Below are 23251 nucleotides of genomic sequence, written 5' to 3'. Positions count from 1 at the left end.
AATGTGTCAGTGTGTGCAATTTTCTAAAAGTACTATATATATATATATATATATATATATATAGTTTTTATACTTGTTTTTGTTTTAATTCTATGTATATGTGGGTGTTTATGTGTTAGAATGTGTGAATCAGGCTCCTTCAAAGGCCAAAAGAGGATGGTAATTCCTCAGGAACTGGAGTTAAGGAGACTGAGAGCTCTCCAGCATTGGGTACTAGGAGCCAAAGCCATTTCTTCTTCAAGGGCAATACGTGCTCATAACCCCTGAGCAGTCTCTCTAGCCCCTTGCTTATGTTTTTAATTTTAACAAGTATAACAGGTTTCCCTTTGGAAGCTCTATGTGTACATTAGATGTACTTCTGTATTTACCTATCGACCAAGGCTTCTTATGGTCTCTTCCACGTTCCCGGTACCCATCCACCCATCCCTCAGAGACACCTTTTAGCTTCACATTCTTTGGCTGCAGGACATACAGGAGTACTAATAACTGTGACGTTCCACATTCAGTTAATGGAGAACCACTCCAATGTGGCATTTCCAGGTCATACATTACATGCTATTTTCGTTTTCATTATATCATCTATTAATCATATAACTTCCGTTTATGTAGCAGCCAGCTATATCTATTTATCCACCTATCCATCTACCATATATATGTGTGTGTGTGTGTGTGTGTGTGTGTGTGTGCGTGTGTGTGCACATGTGCACAGGCATGTCCCAGGAAAAGTGTAGAAGTGTGAAGACAACCTTCAGGAGTCAGTTCTCTCTACCATGTAGGTTTCAAGGACTGAACCAGGGTATGTGGCTTGGTAGCGACCACCTTTACCTGAAGCATCTCTCTAGCCCTCTTTGTTTTATTTCTTTGGTTCTGTCATAAATGAGATTGGTGTTATGCTATAGAGATTGACCTGACTTTTATATAATTTTGATATTTTTCTTTGTTTGCCTGTTTGTCCTCTCATACACAAATCATATTTGTTACACTGTATATTTTCCTTCAGTTATTAGTCTTGTTCTAATCATAACTTATAAAAAGTAATATAAGATGCATCGATTAAGTGTTCTGTACACTAATGAATTGCAAAAGTTTGGAAGAGAACAAGGATCAAAATGAAATTTCCTGTTCTATTATTAAGTAGCTTGAAGTACAATTGTCAGTGGAATTACATTATAGACCCACAAAAGTGAGAAAACTAAAAAATATGGCACCCAGGATGGAACAAAATGAATGTCATATACAAATGTGCCATGAGTTCAGAGATCATTGTCTGAAGATGAATTGTTGAGATTAATGCCTTCAAATATGTGTTTAGCATATAGTACATTGGTCTCGGTTCTTCAGAGAGCTGAATCAAGATTGTGTGTGTGTTGCGGAAGGGGGGGTATTAAGAGGAAGCAATTGTAAACAACTAGTGCATTCTATTATGGAGTTTGAGAAGTCTAGAGATCTCCAGTCAGCAAGCTAGGAATCTTAAAAAGCGACCTATGTCCAGTCTGACTTTAGAGGCTAAGACAGTCACCATCAAGAGAAAATCCTCTCTAATTCTCTATTGTGGCTCTACTCAGATATTCAATAAATGGAGTAAGGACCACACATAGGACAGGACAATTCCCACAGTTACACCTAGAGCAATGTGTAACCAAGTAAGGGTACCCCACTGCCTATGCAAGATGAAACATAAAATTAATCATAATTGCATCCAGAGAACATTCACAAGGCAAGAAGAGTGTATGAGGAAAAGCTCCTGTGAGAAACCAAGGTCTGGATGGAGCCCCAAAAGACAAGTAACAATACAGGAGTAAATGTTTTAAGTTGAGAAGAGAAAGAGAAAAAAAGGTTTTTTTGGGGGGGGGAGGCAGAGGAGACCAGAAGCATGTTGGTAATTCAGTAATGTGTTAAGCAATCATAACAGTCTCACTGTGTCTGGTACAGGGAAAGAACATGGAAAGAACCCTGGCTGAGAGGATGGGGCAGGAAGGATGCTGAAGGTCAACAGCACTTTGAGTACCTCATGGATGCTCTACATCTTGTCTGAGGACTATGTTCATGAGTACTCTGGGATGCTCTGTACATTATATGAAACTAGAGACCCAAGTGCCTTAGGTACCACATCAAGGCTTTGCATCTCATCCGTAACCCTGTGGGAGCCTTGAAATTGTTTTGAATCGGGGAATGAATAGGAAATTGGTGGGAAATAAAATGTTTGGAGGCAGGGAACGGGATTGAGATATTCTTGGTTTAGCTTTTGTGAAAGGTGCCCAGGAGAGAGGCAGAGAAAGGTGTAGTTCAGAACAGTTTGGGGAAAGGAATGAACACTTCCTATATTTAATATAAATAGCTTTTAAGTTATCCTACTCTTTGTGATATTTCCAATCAATGGTTTAGAAGAAGCACCCCCTTCCCCAACTGGGCCACCTTGTCTGGCCTCTCTGAGAGGGGATACACCTAGTCCTTCAGTGCCTGATGTGCAGGGGGGGGGGGAGGGAGATCCACAGGGGTTCTTCCCTTCTCTAAGGAGAAGGGGAAGGGAACAGGAACTGTGAGGTTGCAGGGGGGCTGGGAGGACTGGGTGCTAAGTGAGTAAATAAATGAATTTAAAGAAGAGTTTAGAGTGATGGAGCCTTATATGCTGGTATTTCTTAAGAACTGCAGAAAACTTAAGCCACCTAAGCACATGGCTTGCTATCAAAGCAAATGTATTCAGTCCATAAATAGCGAGAAAATTAAAAGTGATAACATTTATTTCAATAGTTAAGGCCTCCCAGAAGTTCTAGTTCCTCTCACCAGAGCAAATCCCTTTCCTCCCAGATGGCAGGAGGACCAGTGACATTTCTCCCCTTCCATCAAGGAGAAAACACAAAGACTACGGAACTTGCTCTGGTTTGCAATATCCCAGTGATGACTTTGTTTTTCAAAGTCATCTAAAAAAAGATGCTGTGAGCAGACATGTATTTGCACTGCCAGAAATGCATGCCTGGCCCTAACGCTGGCTTGTCATACTTAGGCATTTAGATAATGGTTTCCCCGTGAGCTTTTCTAACATTTATTTACTGCTATAAATGATTGCACTGAATGTTGTCGTAAGCCAGTAATCCGGTTCCTCAGCATTCAGTGTTCTCATTACAGTACCTCTATGTGATAAAGGGTACTCTGGCAGACAAGAGGTTCCTGTCACTGCTTAGGACACTGCAAAGCCTGGGAGGGTGGGTCTTGACTATTTACAGGCCTGGCTGCTTATGAAACCCACTGGCCCAGCTCCACAGAGACCCAACCCTAGATATAAGTGTTTCAACTCCCCTTCCCCAATATGTTTTCTGGGTGGATCAATCCCTGTTTTCCTTCCCCTCCCATCTGGCTGACTGATTCACACTCTCCCGTGAATTGTTTCAGCCAAAACCAGGCAGAGACCGCCAAGTACTTTAGGCAAGGCTGTTTTTCTATATTCATCTTGGTAAAGGAGCCAGACATGACTGGGATGGCTGGGCCAATGCACATTGCACTGATGGATGTCTGAGCATCCTAAAGAGATGTCTTACTATGGTACTCTTGAGACAAGTGATGCTGGCACTTGATGGTGAGCCTGTCCCTGAACTAAAGGTGGCTCTGCTCAGCAAGGCTGCACTTTCTCTGGTCCACACTGCTGAGGTTTGTGTGTGTGTCTGCGTGTGTGGGTGGGTGGGGGGGATCTCTCAAGTAGAGCTGGTTAAACTGGCTGAACTACAGCCTTCCAAGCAGTGGCCAGAGGGTAGCTGTGCCCTGGCAGGAAACTGAGCCCAAGTGATTGTTTCCCTTTCTGGGCTCATGGTGAGGGCCAGACATTAGCCAGAGCAGAGCAGGGCTTGGTCTCTGATAGGGCAGCCAGTTCCTGATTCTGTCTTGCTTCAGAAACCTTACAGGCAGGGCCCTCCTAACTCCCTGGCTGGCCTGTCATGGATGGCTAGGTTTATACAGGAACATTCAAGAGCCTTACCCAGGCAACAGAACCAGGCAAAGCCAAAGAGGAAACTGGCAGAGAAGAAGCTGGAGAAAGGTAAAATCATGATAATCTTCTTGTCTTTTATTTAAGCTTTTAATGCAAACCCTTCTCATCTAATTGTCTTATTTCAGAGCTTAGTGTGAATGTTTGCTAGCCTTCAGCAAAGCCAAAGGCACCAATATGATGGCTCAGTGGGTAAAGGTGCTGACACCAAGCCTCAAAACCTGGGATTGATCCCTGGGATCCACATGATAGCAGGAGAAAACTGACTCCCAAAAGTTGTCCTCTGACCCCCACACATGCACCCTGGCTTGTGCACATACACACACATGTACAGCCAATAAATGAAGGTGGATATAATGAAACTGCTTGCCTTAAGACTTAAGGCTATATGAAATCAAACAAGACTGGATTTTATAAAGAAGATTAGTATGAGAGAATAGCTACAGTAGCATAAATGGCATGTGCCTTCATTGCTAGCTTTGGAGAGTAATTCCTTTAGTGGACACATTTACCAGGGGAGTCCTACTTCCATACTGAATTTTCTTCCAGGCTCATGGTCATACAACTGGATTCTAGAATCCTATGGAGAGTTCTCTCAACCCCCCCCCCCAAAAAAAAAAAAACCATGAAGCCTCCAGCTTTTGAAGCATGTTGGTTTCCTCGACATGCTTTTTCCTTTCTATAAAGTTATCACACAGCATAAGAAATATGGGTAGTTTATCCATTGTAACAGATTAGTTTCAGTTTACAGGTATTTATATTATTGAGAATATTATATGAGTGTATGTGTGTGTTTGTGTGCGTGCACATGTGCATGCATGCACATATAATCATGGCATGGCATGCATGTAGAGGTCAAGGAACAATATATAAAAGTTGGGTCTCTCCATCCACCATGTGGGATCCAGTGATCAAACTCAAGAATCTCTACTCACCTAGCCATCTCAGTCCCTCTTTGCAGGTGTTTGACCTGACTCATTGCCTTTTGCTTTATCCCTGTTGGTGAACAGTTGTCCATTAAATTTAAATTCTAGGTTTATAAAAGAACGACTCCATTCTCCTTCTTTATCATCACAGCCATCTGCGGAGTTCACAAAGGGTTTCCACACTCAGACACGAAAGTGACTTTCCTTGGACAACCATTCAAGAAAGATTCACTAGCTTGTGACATTAAGTGTCGCAATGGATGTGACGTGCAGACAGGACAATTAATTCTAAGACGGCTGATGAAAAAAGTAGGACTGTGGCGAACAACTGCTCTCTGTGGCAGAAGTTTACTAACACAGAGGATATTTCTGGTAATCCTTCTAGTACAATGAACACATTGTGGCAGACACATCTGGGTGACACACGTCCTAGAACTCAGTAATAATGCCCGGGAGAGAACCTACATGCATGAACGTTGTGTGTGTGTGTGTGTGTGTGTGTGTGTGTTTTGAGTTAAACAGCTCTCTGTTATAAGGGAGTGGAAAGGGGCCCCAAATATTGTGCAAAAATGCAAGCTAATTGATGGACAGCATAATCACCACCTTAGTCAGAGCCCGGGGACTCTTCGAGCAACAAGCTGTAAATTGAAATGGGAACCCGAAGGCTAGCACACCGCCCCCAGCTCTGTGTTCCATTACTTCATGTGTGAAATATTCAGTGTGTATGAGGGAGGCTGCAGAGGCACTGGGCTGTGATGGAGTGAGACCGAGGTGGCTGGTAAGACGCTCGATCTAACATGAACGGTCAGATGAGAACTCTTGTTCCAAGGATTAAGCTTCCTTCTTTGCTGGGGATGAGGTAGCTCACAACAGGCTCTTAACCTAGACCCGACCCTGGACAGGGTAGCCTTTTAGTGATTATGTGATTTGGGAGAATGATGGATGTAGTCAAGAGTCTAATTCATCACAATGTGTTTCTTTTAGATGCATGCTCTTTGGTATCTACCAGAACATATGGGTTTTCTAATCGGTCTGGTTTGGGTTCTGGTCCCACCCACCTCTGCCTCTTACTGGTGCTCTCATCTCTTAGAGCTGGGGGAGTAAAGTAACTGGGTTTATGAAAGGCAAATTCCTTGGGAGCTATTATTTGCTTCATGGGATCTAGCTTTATTCTTCCTTATCTGTTATGATTTCTAAGGCTCAGGCCTGCCTGAGCCTGGATCCTGGGCAGCTTCCCAAAAACAAACATTTCCTGATGCCATTTCTGATTCATTTGAAACATTTAACCTTTGGGGTCTGCTGTAGATGAGGAAACATCTTTGTCCCAGGCAGGAGATGGGAGAGGCCTAAAACTTACTAGATAGCTAAAACTGGCTTCAAGTGCATGGGGGATCTTCCAGCTCTGCCTCCTGCACACTGCAGGCTCATCCCACTAAACCCGGCTTAAAGTCATGGGCATTGAGTTTTAACAGACTGGTTAGAGGACTCAGTAGATAAAGGTGATTGTCACTTGATGACCCGTGTTTGGACCACAAGATTCACATAGACTCCTGCACCATGTCTTGTGACCTCCGAATGTATGTCATGGGATGTCTATACATGCAGTCATATGTGCACATATACATGTACACCCACACATACACACCACTAAATAAGTAAGTAAACAAATGTAATAAAATTAGTTCAAATATAAAATAAAAATAATTTTGTAATCTTTGAGTCTATTGTTAACATAATCAAAAATTCTTCCTTATAGGTCGTTTAGGTTGTTCAAACTTCATTAATATAAATTATTTAAAAATAAGCGCCTTTGTGAATAATCAGTTGTCTATGTTTCTGATGATTTTCAATAATTCGGCTTTTACTATTCAAAATTCTCAAAATGTAACACATAAAGCATCAGGCATGTAGCGTTTTGTGGCTCTAGAGGTTATCAGAGGACTCACTGGCTCAGGTTTGTGCTGGTTCTACAAGGCTGAACCATTTGGGATGACAGTGGTCTATTTTCAGGCCTTTATAAAAACATCAGATGCCAGCATTATATGAGTTTTAAAACATAATTACATGTTCTCTTTTCACTTACCCATCTTTAATAGTTCACGGTGGTTAAATATTTTCATGCTTTTCAGCTTTTCTGTTCTCTACTTTATGAATACTCTTTTTATATCTATTTTTGTGAGCTCCTTTTGATTTTTTTCACAATACAGAAATAACAGAAACCATTAATGTGTCACAATTTCTACAAATATTATTATCTTTTGTTTTTAAAATTATACGAATTTCAACATTTTTAATGTCAACATATCTTCCTTTGTGGTTGATTTTATAAAGGAATTTATTATTACCAAGAGAAAAATATTATTTATCTATTTAGTCTTTATTCTTTATATAAAATCCTTTTTTAAAGTTGGCTATTAAATGTATTTCTAGTATATTTTGACCTGTGTTATACATAAATATTTCTCCCAATAACTCTCTTTCTTTGAATTCATGTAAAACATATATCCTCTTTAAAAACAATTTTTGAAAAAGAAAAACATGAAAAATTAGATAAAATATATTGAATTGATCTATAACTTTTACCCACATTAAAAATGCATCTAATTTCAAATCTTTCAAAAAGGTTTTTTAATCTAGTCTTTGAAAATTTCATACAGATATCCACTATGTCCTGATTATTATAAGTCCTCCCTCCCACCTCAGTCTTTCTTTTAATGGCCCACTGTATACCATTAGCACTGCTTACAAGTGCATGGCATCTCTGGAACACGGGCAACCTTCACCCCAAAGGAAAATGTCTTCTCTCCCCACAGCCCACCATCCCACAACTAGTAAATGCTAAAGGCACCTCGATTAGGGGTGGGGCCTACTGAGTCCCTTCCCCTAGTCATGCTAGGATGTTGAATGGCTTGACTTAGGTCTTGTGCAGGCAACCACAGCTGCTGTGAGGTAATGAGAGCAATTGTCATGCCATATCCAGAACACACACGCTTCGCCCTCTCCTTCCCATTCTCCAGCTATTACACTCTTCCGGCTCATTCTCCCTCCATGATCCCTGAGCCCTGGAAGAGTTGCTATAGATGCCCCACTTAGGGATGAGCACTCAACTGCTGACAACCACTGACAGACACAAAAAGGAGCTTCTGTGATCAGGGCTGAGAATTATATCAATTTATGGGTCTGATTTGCAATCATACTCTATCAATGATGACCAAGGATGAGAACTGTGTTAGTTTATGAGTCTGATTTCCAGTCTTATTCTATCTATTCAGGTCAGCAAGCATAGAAAACCTCTTACTGTCCCGCTATATGGAGGGAGAAGGGGATTGAATTCCCCCTTTATATTGGCATCAATGCCATCCCTGTAGTAGAACCTCATGGCCTAAGCACCCCTGGGAGACTCATCATTTACAAAGCAATTTGGAAAGACCAAGAGGCCTCAGACCCAGACAGAGAACCAAGGAATGCTACGAGCAGGAGAAATAATCTTCCCAGGGAAGAGCACACCAATTGGCTATCCAGTGTCAAATGGTCAGCCCTGAAAACATACATACAAATAGCATTATATGGGCTTAAAGGTTGTATTTACATATATAGAAATATATATTTATATTTATGTATATATATTCTCATACACACACAGAGAGAGGGAGGAGGAAAGATGTGAATTTGAAAGAGCAGAGGGAAAAGGGGTGTACAAGGAAGGGTTTAGAGGGAGAAAAGGGAAGAAACTGAAGGTGACAACAATCTTTAGCAAGAAATGGCAGGCATCGTGAGTGTCCATTTGGTAAATTTATTAATAAATTACAAAAATTAAGAAAATACTCTAATTTAACTTTTAAACTTTAATTAGTAGAAAAACTCTCTTAAAAATTTTGTAACTCACTAGCTACCTGTGAAATAATCTATAAATGCTCTTTTATTGCTATTTAGAGTTTCCAGTACAATTATCTAGTCATTTTTACTGTTCTTCAGTGGTGACCATAGACTTTATTTTTAGAATCATTATAAAATTGTATATCGAAAATGTTATGCATGTCAGTCTTAGTTGCTAATAATTGCTGCTCATATTGTTCTCATCTCTGATGGCTAGGACATTCCTCTAGTTGTTTAGCATAGCCTTTGAATTTTTTAAGACATATTTTATTTTTAATTATGAGTGTACCCTGGATATGTGAATGTGACTGCAAGCACTGCTAGAGGCCAGAGGGGGCTCCAGATCCCCTGTAGCTAGAGTCAAGGGCTAGTTGTGCATCACCTGATGTGGGTACTGGGTACCAGCCTCAGCAGTACCAGCTCTTAAGTACCAAACCATCTCTTCAGCTCCAAGTATGAATTCTTTGATGTTTCCTTGGCTTTGGGTATAACAAACTGTGCTGGGGTGTATAGAGCAGGCTCCACACTGTGATTATTGATTTCTTCAAGGAATCCTTGTTCCTTTTTATCCAAGCCAATGTGCAGGAAGCCCAGTGGAGTTCTGGGGGGCTCATTGCTACAAGCTTGGCCACTGCTTCTTGCTCTTATTCAGATTCTTTATAGTTGATGTCATTTCATCTTTAGGATGTGTATGTAATGAGAAAGATATGTGCATGAATGTGATGTACATGTATGGAATATACAGCTTTATCTCACAGATAAAGTGTGCTTTGTTCACAATTGGGACTACAGATGTATGTCTTAATTTTTTTAATATTTGTGTGTATGTGTGTGTGTGTGTATGTGTGGTATTTGTGTAGGGGGTGCGGGCTCATGGAGGTCAGAGAATAACTTGCAGGATTCAGTGAATTCTTTTCTTTGTGGGTTCTGAGGATTTGATTCCTGTCCTCAGGCGTGATGTTTAGTGTCTTCCCCATTTTAACTATCCCAGCAGCCCCCAGGACTACAGAATTTTAACAGTTACTTTGGCCTTACACCTGTCTTTCTGTTTCCAATGCTAAAATAAATTCAGCCTCCAATAATAACAAAATAATTTATTTTCTTTCACAACAATCTTTTCAGAACATTCTCCAAGCCTCTCCCAGTGATCAGCGAAGTGCCTTTTTTTTGAGGGTTGCTTAAGTGTGTACATGTGTGCTCCTTTGGAGAGCACCCCACTACCACTTGGTGCATGCTACTGAGTTCTCTCTGTACATTGTGCCACCAACACAGTCATGGCTTCTTTGTTTCATTCGCTTTTGGTAGTTTGGGGATGGCTGAGCTTCAGTCATTATGCAAAGGTCTTTTTTTCCTTCCTAATCTGAAACTCCCCTCTTGCAGCTGTATTTCACAGATGGAACATTAAATCCAAATAATATGACATATGGAAAATGGAATTCAAATGCATCACATGTGTGGGAATGTGCCAGAGCCTAAGAAAGGGCTTCAAGTGCAGGAAGTGGTTCTAGCCAAGTAGTACTGAAGAGATACCAAATGAAGGGTGTGCTAACTGAACACTTAACAAACTGTGGGACATCCTGGAGCAATTGTGTCATAGGCATTGCCAGCCTGTTTACTGTTGTTCTGAGCTTTCTAATCCCTCCAACCCTGTTGCCAAAATTCTAGTGTTAGAGAATGTCTCTGAACTAAATGCTTCCAGAGAAAGGTCAAGAGGAACCATGGAGCTCCGCAGGGCTGCAACAACATGCATGAGCTTGGAGCTCCATGGTAGAGCCCCAGCATTGTATGTATTTATAGGAGAGATCCCGAGGGTCATGGGCGAGAAAGCCTAAGACGTAAAATCTTGGAACTAGACTTGGGCTCTGTAGCAATGGATCACGAGGGAGTCTACCCCAGAGGAAGATCCTGTGGCTGTTCTCTCTCTAAGTATTCCCTCAGGAACTAAGAGTTACAAGGGGAAAGAAAAAAGCACTTTCTTCCCATTTCTACTAGCAGCCCCTGAATGCAACCCACTCTTGACTTCTAGTTCAAGTATAAACACATGCTGCCCAAGATGGGGTGAGGGCCTCATTTCTACTTTTGGAAAGGATTTCTGGACCACCCTAGAACAAGGAAGAAACCACATAAAGAGGTCTCACATAGAAACAGTGCCCGTGTGGGCTAGAAGGAGCAGTGGCAGGCAATAATCATAGATTCCTATAGATCAGACCAAATAGCCATGATGCTGGCCATACCCAGCCAAAGGATTGTGGTGAACTACACTAGGACATGACATGTCAGGACAGGACAGGAAAGAATGGATAGGGCAGGATAGAGCCAACAGAGTAGACAGATCAGGACAGCATAGATCAAATAGAGTAATAGGCTAGAAGAATAGGATAAAATGTAATAGATAGGAGAGTACAGGATAGACCAAGTGGGATAGAATGGAAAGATAGAAAAGAGTGCGTTATAAAATAGAATAGTATAGTATGTAATGGGATATGGTAGAATGGAGTAGAGAGATTAGAAGCAAAGGATGTAATAGGATAGGCATACAGAATATACTATATGGTTAGAATAATATAGAATAGATTACAATGGAACAGAATAAATAGGTCAGAGTGGGAGAACAGGACAGGACCGAACAGAACAGACATAGTGGAACAGAATAACAGAATAGAATGAAATAGAAGAATAGAATAAATACAAAGAATGGAATGGAACAGAACAGAATATAGACTAGAAAAAAATAAAGAATTCCTCTCTAACCCAGTTTTACATCTGAGGTGGTTCTATCTTCAAGTAACTAGGAAATTGTGACTATCATGTTATTTAGAATAACCGAGTGAGTAATACTCTTGGTAAGTCTTTGGTATATACTATTTGCCTTCTATTATTAAGAAAATTTAGTTTCAGCTGTGGTGTGGTACTAATGCAGGACAACAATCTTCATGGAGAAGTCTTTCTGAAGTAATATTAGTAGACATCTGCAGACACTTCCTTTTACAACATAGTTATGCGTATATTAGACACCAGCAAGATGGAATGGCTACTCTCTCAATGGACTGCCTTCTAGGAAGATGGTTCTCTCCAAGACTGTAGAGGGAGTTCTAGAGAACCCTGTGCTGGAGCCAAGTGCCTTATTGTGCTATGGTTACTGGAAAGCAAAGATTAAGGTTCATCAGAGTGGCAACTGGGGAAGATGTGACACACAGGCTACCTAGGTTCAGCTTGTCAGTTCATTCTTTGAGGGGTGCTTTGCCTAGCTCTCATACCTGGCTTATTCTTATTTACTGTTTGCTTTTCATTTGTGTGTGTGTGTGTGTGTGTGTGTGTGTGTGTGTGTGTCTGTGTGTCTGTGGTGTGTGTGTGTGTGTGTGTGTGTGTGTGTTTGTGTTTGGGGGGGGAGGTAAGAGTGCCCTGTGAGGACCTACATATGCAGGCCAGAGACCAACCTCACATGTCTTCCTGGGTCTCTACCTTTATTTTTTAAGGCACGGTCTCTCACTTATTCCTGGCAGATTCAAGAACTCTGACTGGCCAGTGACTACCAGGAGTGATGTCTCCACATCCCCAGTGCTGGGATTATAATTGAATGTCACTATTATTGCCTTTTCATTGGGGTTCTGAAAGTCAAACTCAGGTCCTTAGGCTTGGGCAGCAAGCACTTTATTGACTTGAGTCATCTTCCCAGCCCTGACTGGACTGTGTCTTAGGTAGCTAGGGTTCCATCTTGAAAACCTATCTCCAGCATTCTTTCTGAGAAGTTCCTTCTTCCTACATGATGCTCTGTGATGCTGTGTGGCAGGCAGGTTCTCAGTTATTGCTACAGCAAACTGGCTTGCAGACAGTGTTACAGAAGACTTAGCTTCCAGTGGGCATGTCCGAAAGCTAGGTAGACCAAGCAGAAGTAATTCCCCACGTTCATTTATCCACGTCCTCTTCCTGCATACACTGCTGTATTGTGGTAAGTACCTGAATAAAACAACTCACCTATTATCTGTAGTTTCCAAAACTAGTACATCAACAAAGAAGCAATATGGAAAAATGGGAAAAATTGGCACCCTCTGGCAATGGTTAATTTGATTGAGACAGAGAGAGACAGAGAGAGAGAGAGAGAGAGAGAGAGAGAGAGAGAGAGAGAGAGAGAGAGAGCACTTAAGGACTAGCCACATGACACAACAGCTCAGGGTGCTTGCCATCAAACCTGACATTTGAATCCAAACCCCAAGACTCACATGGTGGAAGGAGAGGAGCAACTTCTGCAGGTTTCTTCTGATGTCTCCGTGTGCACCATGTCACGTGTGCATCCTCCCAATACACAGAATTTTTAGAAAAGTGGAAGAAAAATAAGAACTTGAGGCTAGAAAACCTAAACAGTTGCTCACAATCATGGAGTCTCACGCTGCTCGCCATTGTTCTGTTCAGAAAGTCCTTGTCTATGTGCATCCTTTGGAAGAGCCAAAGACTGCTGGGATGTGTTGGGAGCCTATAGCATCTTCTAGTCATGCAGTGCTTTCAATATTTGAAGCTGTAGTTCAAATGTGCCTGTTATGTGTATGTATGTGGGCTCATGTATATGTGAGGGTACACTTGCATGTGTGTGCATGCATGTGGAAGCCATAGGATATCCTTCTGGGTCATCCTTGGGAAATTTCCTTTGAGACAGAGTCTCCTTGGCCCAGTGTTCTCCTAGTCGGGTAGGTTGGCTGGCGAGCACACAGCTGAAACCGTAAGTACAAGTAACAAAGCCTGTCCTTTGACTGCAGGTTCCTGAGCTCGGACTTACTTCCTCAGGCTCTCAGGACACGTAGTTTACTGACTGAGCTGTTTCCAGTCCCGCTCCCCTCACACCTCCCCCAGTCCACATTTAGCCTGGATGCTGTAAGCAACTGTTTGTCTTTCTCCCTTGGGAATTAATGAGTTGTGTTCTGTGTTCTGAAAATAAACACATATACTGTACTCTCTTTCCTTGGTCTCTTATAGAATAAGATCTTATTTCCCTACCGAGGCTGATATGTTTCCTAAAAGGCCATTTTTATGGTTTTGGTTTTCCATCCTATCTTCCCTGAGAATGTCAAGGTTAACACTGAGCCATGGAAGTCCAACAGTACAGGAAAACCACTGTATCCTAGGCATGACAGAGGACTAAGCTGTACATTGGCCCCAGAGAAAAATCTGTTTCATCTCTTAGCAAATTAACAGCAAAGGAAATCAAATACTTCTTATATTTGAGCTTTTTGGGTAAATTCTGTAGAGGTTGGCTAGAAACTTCAGTAATTCCAATCTCTGCCTAATCTGTAAAAAATAAAAGATTAGTAAATTGTCAACAAGAATTATTTGATCGAGGTCTAATGAAAGAGGGAACCTTTTGCTTTCTTGTTTGGGGAGAATAAAGTTCTCTGATATCAACCAGATCCTGTAGGAAGAGGCTTTGTTGCCACACCTCCATCTGTCAATTTTTCATGTTTGGTAGAATAACTTTTAAAACACTTTAAAGGTATTATTCTATCTTATATGTATGGGTATTTTGCCTTCATGTATGTTTGTGTATTACATGCATGATTTGTATTCAAGAAGGCCAGAAGGGGGTGTTGGATACCCTGGAACTGGAGTTACAGATGGTTGTCAGCACCCATGAACGTGCTAGGAATTGAACCTTCCAAATACTCTGGCTGAGCAGCTAGTGCCAACCAGGCCTTTTCTCTATCCCCATATTTGGTAGAATATCTTAAAGTAAGTCTCAGATATGGTAGCATTTTGTGGATATAGGAGTAAGAAATCTTGCTATTTTGGTAAAGATTAAACAATAAATCAGGAAGCCGCAGAAAGAGCTCAGTGGGCAAAAGTGCTCGCTGCTTTATACACAGGGCCCAGGTTCAGTTCCCAGCACCATGTCAGCTCTCAATGACTTGTGACTACGGCACTAGAGGATCCAATGCCCTCTTCTGGCCTCCGTGGATACCAGCACACACATACACATACAGCATACTCACATACATGAATACATGCACACACACACACACACACACATACACACACAAGTAATCTTTTTTTTCAAAATATAGTCAGCCAGCACACACTCAAACACAAGCCATATAATCATAAACCAGCAGGCATCCCCAACCCCTACACATAGATACAGAGCAACGCAAGCACAAGTGTTAGGGTTTATGCTGTGGACGACCTTGGTAGATTGGTTGGGGACAGGGAATGCTGCAAAAATCACACCCAAGACAGATTTATTTGCTTGGGGTTAGGAGCATTGAGAGTGGGGTTTGGGGATGGGAGGCATGGTGGAGGCCACCTTGGAGCTGTAACAAGAGAGAGAAACAGAGACAGAGTAACAGGGAGACAGAGACAAAGAGACCAGGAGACAGAATGAGAGAACAGGCCATTTTGGAAGGACGTTTTAAAGGGTACAAGTGTTGAATTTGGTGGCTACGGATGAGTCATGATGTAGCTGCTAATGCTGAGATGGGCTGGATGAAACCCGAACCAATACACACAGACACAAATGCACACCATTCATATACATATAAACATAGATCCAAACACACACAGGAAATGCCGCCCCATACCCACACAAACAGCCACATAAGGACACAGATATACACATAACAAATGCAGGCACACAAAGTATAAACACACAAACAGCCACATAAGGACACAGATATACACATAACAAATGCAGGCACACATAAAGTATAAACACACAAGTATACAAATAGAAACATGCAGCAACACACACAAACATGCACAGACACACATAAACACAATGTTTACAAAGGCACACAGGGAATTTTTTAGAGGGGGGATTTCTTTCTGACTAACAGCCAAGGACAAAAGTAAAAACAGAGAGGATCTCACAAATCAGATGTGAGGGTGATTGATTTCTTCCTCCTGGACAGTAAACTGGGACATCTACAGCGTTGAAGCTGCTGATACCTTGACGGAAAAGGCAGAAATGTCCTTTGCAACTAGAGTGTTTTCAGGTGTCTCTGAGATGCAGCACCCACTTCTAACAAGTGATCTAATGGAGGTTATCACCCTTCATAGAGAGCAGAACAGCCCCTGAAGTCTTGGTCAGAGCTAAATGCCCCTTTTAGGCATTCAGACTGGGCTAGCATTTCACATTTAAATTCAAGGTCATTTCTCTGGACAGGAGGTCACTCTTATCCCTTTCAGAACAGAAAAGAACACTTACAAAAGGCTTAAAAACAAAGCCCTCAGCGATCCCTCCCTATTGAAACACCTTGGGAGCTCTGTGGGCCTGTCTGGCCAGTCAAGTTGCATTTTTGTGGAAATTCTTGACAATGGGGTGAAAAAAAAATCACTAAAGGCAAAAGGCATCCACCACTCCTCCCCCCTTGAAGAATACTTTTCTTATTTGATAAATAATACAAGCTCACAGGCAATGTAGATAAATAACAAAGAAGATTAAAAATCATCCACAGTTCCACTGTTCAAAAATAAATACTGCAAGTATTGTTACATTTTAACATTTATTTTTAATATGTGTGCTTAATTTTAATCAGTAGAATAATGCTGGACAGACTGCTTGGGGACTTTCATTTTTTCACAATCGAAAAAGACTGTTTTGTCTTCCTCTGGATGTTGGGATGTTGGACACAGAAATTCTAGCTCTTCTCATATTTCCACCTTTACCATAGAGAGGAAAGAGCCCACTTCTTGTTCGTGTGTGTGTGTGTGTGTGTGTGTGTGTGTGTGTGTGTGTGTGGTGTGTGAGTGTGTTCATGCCTCTGTATATGTGTCAGGTATGTACACACTGGTGTGTGTTCAGGAGTGCATCCAAGTGAGATGATGAGATATTGGGGATATCCAGCTTTATCAATTCATACCTTAACTTTCTTGAGACAGGTTATCTTACTGGAACTGGAGCTAGACTGGTAGCCACCACAGCATAGCAATCCTCAGGTTTCTGCATCTTACAGTATTAGGTTTGTAGAAAACTCAACCACACCTGCCTTAAAAAATGTCCTGAACACTAGGATCTAAGCTCAGGTCTTCATGCATATCAAGTACTCTTACCCACTGAGCCATTTTCCCAGCACCAACCTTTTCTTAGGTCCCTGATTGTCCTAATGATCAAAGAGAAGCTGTGGGAACTCTGAGAACAAAAGTTGGAAGCTTGGTGAGCCTCCCTCCCCCACCTAGTACATCCCTAAGAGACTCCCCCTGTGTGAAGCTTGCCCAGTTCATTTGTGAACTAGCCTCTGGTCTCTCAACAACTCCAGGGCTTACTGGCACTTTAAAGATTAGCTATTATAAAAATAAATAAATCTGCCCTCGTAGCCTTGTGGCTGTGGCTTCTACCAGAAATCACCCTGTTGTGTTTCTTCTGTTACCCTGGGAGAAAAAAAAGGGCAATTTGAGTAAGAATCTATGTTGACTCATCCTGACAGGGAGATCAGGAAGAGATGCCTGCCTGTGGCTCAGCTGCTTCTCAAAGGGAGGAAGGCAGTCTTTAAAAGCTAAAAAGTCCCACATTTCTCCAAAGCTGACCTGAGAATCTGAATAGAAATTCCTCTGAGTGGCTATGTGGGTGGTGCCTTCTTTCCAGCCTCTAGATTTACTGCTGGTCGCCTGACTCACTCTATACCCACTCTCTCCAAACACTGTCACATCAGAGACATCCCTAAAGCTTTTGACTGATGCTTATCATGTCTCCAACCGCGTGAATCCTCTCTCTTTCTCTCTCTCTCTCTCTCTCTCTCTCTCTCTCTCTCTCTCTCTCTCTCTCTCTCTGGGGGGGGGGGGGTTGGGGGTGTCTGTGCACTAGAATTTGTGTGAGTTCTGGGGATCCAAACCCATGTCCTCATGCTTGAGCAGCAAGCACTTTTACTGACTGCACCGCCTCTCCATCCCCTCTTTCATTCCTAACATCTTGAGGCTAAATCTCAGGGACGGTAGGCCAGCGTGATAAAGATGGCAAGCCATTCAGGAGAGGTCATATTATAAATAAAGCTGGAAGCTCCTTATCTTTGGGATCAACTGAGCAAGATCTCTCACCATGAGAATGCTGGCCCTCTTGTGTGGGCCCTAGATAATAGTGAGGAGTAGAGGGGAGGAGACAGTGAGAAGAGAGCATGGTTTTCTTACCTAGTAGAAATTAAGATCCCGGGCTTCCATATAAGCCAACAGTAACTATTGATTCCTAGAGTGAACAAAAGGCAAGATGCAACCCTCCTCCACTCGGAAGTCATACGGCTCATGCAACAACCTAAAAGCAAAGCCCTAAGAACTTCACGATGGATAGAGCACTGTTAGTTCACTCAACAAGCAGCATTTTCAGTAGCAGCACAGCCAGATAGGTTGAGAGTCCCTAGTTCAATTCTCTGAAATCCCAAATTCCCTATCACTGAAAAATCCTGAGCACAGACCTGATCTTACACATGTAAAATTCCACCCCTGACCTGCAGTTGGCCTTAGGAGTATGAATATGTAATGTATATGAGGCAGAAATAAATGTGGTGTTTAGACTTGGTTTCCTCTGGAATTTATCTTCTTGTATTTAAACAAATATTCTTTAAAAATCCAAAATCCTCAGGAGAGCTGGCCCTGCCCATCTCTGGCAGCCGCACTTGGGATAGCAGGGCGCACTTTGCCTGGGCAGCACAGCAGAGCTGGTCCTAGTAGGTGAGCCAGACCTGAGGGCCTGAGAGCAAAAGGCTCTACCTCTCTTTGGAGCAGTGATGGAGAGCTGGCTGCTGTGGTGTGTATATGGGAGAGCTGGTGGGATGAGCTATCACCCAGGCCCTCTCTATTCAGGGCTTTGAATTGGTTCACCCCAACATCTACTTCATCTACGAATTGCTGCAGCACTTTTGGGGGTCAGTCCTGTAAAGCTAAAACTGTAGAATCTCTGTGAGCCAGGGCAACCATAGAATATCCAACAGACATCCAGGTAAAGATTCAGTACTAATGATGTAGCAGAAGCCAGAGACCTCAATCCAGACCAGTGACTCAGTGCAATGAACACTTGCAAGGAAAGATGTTTGGACAGGAGGGTATACTGCAACTTCCATGTGGGTTGATATTAAGGTGATACAGGATTGGACAGTAGAGAGCTAAGCGGTAAAAAGGCTAGGAAAACGGAAGGAGGAGGGGGAAGAAAGATTCTGGGAAGAACGAAGATGGAGGCAGATGTACATATTTATCTCAGCGCATCACTTCATAAAAAAGATGTTATGAATGTTTTAAAAGGGTGCACACTTAAAATCCCAGTATCAGGGAAGGCAGGCAGGTAGACCCCAGCTTACTGGCCAGCTAAGCCTTGTGTTCCATGCAAATAAAAGACTGTCTTAGACTAAGGGAGAGAACCCCTGTGGGGCAACACAAGCTGTCCCCTAACTTCCATAAGTATGCATACACACTCATATTGTTTACACACACACACATACACACACACACACACATACACACACAACACACTACTTCTGATCCTAGCATTTCAGATTAGAGATTGAGCTGAATTTTTTTGTTTGTTTTTTGTTTTTTGGTTTTTTTTCCAAAGCATTCCCACTCTAGTGGTTAAGATAGGCAGGTGGGTTAAAAATCAACCAGCCAAACAAACAAACAAACTTAACAGCTTATAACAGAAAGAATGAATAAATGTCTCTTTAAACAAATGTTACCTTTGACCTAACAAAGTGAGGGAGGAGCAGGATTTTGTTGGAAATTTACTAGTTACTGCAAAAACCACAGAAGTATGTGGATTAACAAATATTTTTTAAAGTGCCAATAAATGCAGAGAACGTGTTCTGAGAGTACAAAGACCCACAGGAATGCATATATCACCAAGAAGCTTGAAATGAGGGCGGCCTGGTCTTTATTCCCTAGATAACAGGCAAAAAAGACTCTGAAGGGCGTAACAGCACGATCTGACTGGTGTCTGAGGAAGATAATGCTGAAAGCCATTTGGGGAAAATTGAAAAGATGAGATTGGAAACATACTGTTACTTCACTTATCTTTGTAATGGATGGCTTAGTCATGCCTTCATTTCACATAGTAGAGGTACAATTGAGAAAAGGAAGCTTCTCCCACTGGGCCACACCAAGTTACACATAGCCATCCCTAAAGAAACTGTCTTTTTATTTCGTTTCCTTCCACACCGGTGACATCACCTGGTCTTGATGAGAAAGGGACCATTCCATCCTGCTATCTACTCATTAGTTATGGTTGTGTGTCTGTCTGTAGATATTTACTCTTGACTCTCAGATTTTCACACTAAGGATTGGGCTCTTTTAAAGATTTTAATCAAAGAAACAATTTACTATTGACCTATTATTTTTAATTAATAGATGTTTTACCACAAGTAGCTAGACTCATTCTGAGTACAAGCCTGTGTGTGTGTGTGTGTGCATGAATGATATGAGTGTGTATGCATACTTATGAAAGTTAGGGGACAGCTTGTGTTGCCCCACAGGGGTTCTCTCCCTTAGTCTAAGACAGTCTTTTATTTGCATGGAACACAAGGCTTAGCTGGCCAGTAAGCTGAGGTCTACCTGCCTGCCTTCCCTGATACTGTGATTCCAAGTGTACAGCGTTCTACCTGCTTTTCCATGAGTTCTAGGGATCCAAACGCAGGCCTTTTCACTTTACCAACTAGACTTGTCTTTCCCTCCCCTAGATTTTGAAATTATTTTTGTCTTCGAATCTTTATTGATTCTTTATGAACTCAGCATTATGTATCCTAAATCCCACTCATCTCCTTTTCCCCTCATATCTGCCCTCTACACTTGCAACCCCCAGACACTCCTCTCTGTGTGAACTTGCCTAAGGAGGCAAGAGTTCAATCTGAAGCAGCCTTCCCCTTTTTATTGAGGCAGAGTATCATATTTGCCGGGCTGGATGGGTGGCATACCTCAGGGATCTTCCTGTTTGCTCCCATGGTGGGGTTGCAAGAATGCACTGTTACATTCAGCTTCTTTTATGCGTCTGCTTCTGGGAAACCAGACATAGGCACTATGGACTGAGCCATCTTTCCTGTTCTTATTACTTTACTTCTGTGGATAAAATGCCTACTGTTAAGTGCTCAAATCCATTCTGAATGCTCATGTATTTAAACAAACACTCAGAGCATATCCCTACCCATGGTCTCAGGGGTTTGAACATCTCTGCAGCTGGAATTTCCTTCCTAATAATACATGTTATAATGAGAGTTATTAACTTTATGAGTAGTGTACTATAAGGTTTAGCAGTAAGTATCTAGGTTAGTACATTGATCCTATATGCTTCTATACACCCTCCTGCCCACACGGTAGGTGAAATAAACTTGAAGTTGTTAAAGTATTTCTAGAAAGTGAAGCTAGTTGATCATTGGAAAAGGCTGGGGAGGTGGCTCAGTGGGTAAAACGATTTGGACCTCTAGGATCCAAGTTAAGTCTGGCTGTGTGGGCACATATCTTACAATTTCAGTGCTGCAGAGGTAAAGCCAAGCAGGTCTTGAGGGAATTACTCGATGCCGGACTAGCCAATCAGCAAACTCGGGGTGAGTAAGAAACCCCGTTTCAAAAAAATAAGCTGGAGAGTGATTGAAAACTGTCGGTCTCTGGGCTATATATGTACACACACACACACACACACACACAAACTACACATGAGCAACCCCACACCACTTTTACAGACACACAGGATGATAAATCTTGAGGTGATTTGTTAAATAGAATGCTAATTCGAACTATCAATCAAGAATCATATAGTTTATTTCAATGATTTCATGAGAATAAAAGCAACTTTTGAAATGAATACTTCCCAACAGATTAAACAGCTTTATCTTGGAAATAAACTGTTAGACTCACACCAAAGGGTTCATTTGTTGGAGCCACAGGTTTAAAAACTTAAGTTTCCAGAGTAGTTGAAACTTGATGTAAGAATAGGAATTTTCTAGCAAATGTGAGTAAATGTGGTCTGTTTATGGATGTTGAGTTATTCTGTTCAGAGTCTAAACCCACAACTGTAACAAAGTCATTGAAGTGAGTTTGAGACTCTGAATAACCACAAGTAAGCGGGGATACTTTATGGTTATGTGGGTTATTTTCCTCTTGCCATAACAAAACATCTTGCCTAATGCAACTTATATAAGGGTGTATTTGGGCCAATAGTTTCAGAGGAAAAGGAATCCATCATGGCAGGGAAGCATGATGGTTAGTGGGTGTGGCAGCGGGAGCAAACGTTGAGAAATTACATCTTCAATTATAAGCAGGAGGGTAAACAGGAAGTGAGGCAGACTGTAAGCACTCAAAGCCTGGACCCTGGTGATGCACTTCCTCCAATAAGGTTCTACCTCTCAAAGGTTCTGCAAACTTCCACAAACTATGGGAAACAAGCTTCAAGTAGCCAAGGCTTTGGTAGACTTTTCTCATTCAAATCAGCTCAGTTAGTTAGGTAAGAAAGGAGTGTCTGTGGGGCCAGTGGGATTTGAATCTTGCTTTCTTGAGTTACTAGGTATGTGGCTTCACTCCAGGAGTGCTTAGACATTTCTGCATCTCTTCTACTAAGCTGAAGATCGGGTTTTCCATCATTCTAGTGCTTGCATTCTTCCTTAAATTAAATCTTGGTTGCATAAAGCACACGGGGCAGCTTCGGAATGATTTTCATAATTCACAGTATCTATTCATAGAAAAGATCCTTTAAAGAGTCAGTTTTCCGACAGACAGACAGACAGAAAGACAGACAGACAGACATAGGTCAAGTCCATCTAAGTAGAAGCACAACACTGAGTTCCAGTAGACTACCATGGGGGCAGCCATGCAAGAAAAGGAACAGTCAAGCTCACCTCTGTGACTCAGAGCCCAAAGTAAATCTTTTAATGACTCTGAATACCAGATTAGGAGACAGGCTACCTAGAAAGAGACTTGGCTTTCATTCACCAGTGAGAAATGCATGCCAAATTGTGGGCTGTGGAGACATAGGAGTTTTCCATGTACTAGTCATACTGACTAAATTGTAAAAAATAAATAAATAAATAATAGATGATAGATTTCAGTGTATTTGAGGATCAGGTTTGGAGATGTATAAAAGGAAGGAAAGATAGGATTTCTTGTGAACTTTAGTCATGTGCATGTTGTGTGTATTTGGGTGCATGTGTGTGTGTGTGTGTGTGTGTGTGTGTGTCTATATATATACCCAGAGGTCAGAGTTAGATTTTTTCAGTTGTTTTCCTTATTTATTTGTTTGTTTGTTTGTTTGTTCATTTATTTATTTATTTATTTACTTATTTATTTATTATTTTGAGACAAGGCCTCCCACTGAATCTGGAGCTCACCATTTAAGCTAGGCTGACTCCAGTCACAAGATTCACTTGTTCCTACTTCAAGCTTACAGATGTGTGCACTACAATACCCAGTTCTTGTAGATGGGTTAATCTGAATGCAAGTTCTCATGGGTACACATTAGGCACTTTACCATCTGAGCCATCTCCCCAGCCCTCATAGGTGTATGGAATACTTATGAAACACACAC

Source organism: Micromys minutus, assembly GCF_963924665.1.
Source record: "Micromys minutus genome assembly, chromosome: 6".
Lineage (NCBI taxonomy): Eukaryota > Metazoa > Chordata > Mammalia > Rodentia > Muridae > Micromys > Micromys minutus.
This window is presented reverse-complemented; position numbering follows the sequence as displayed.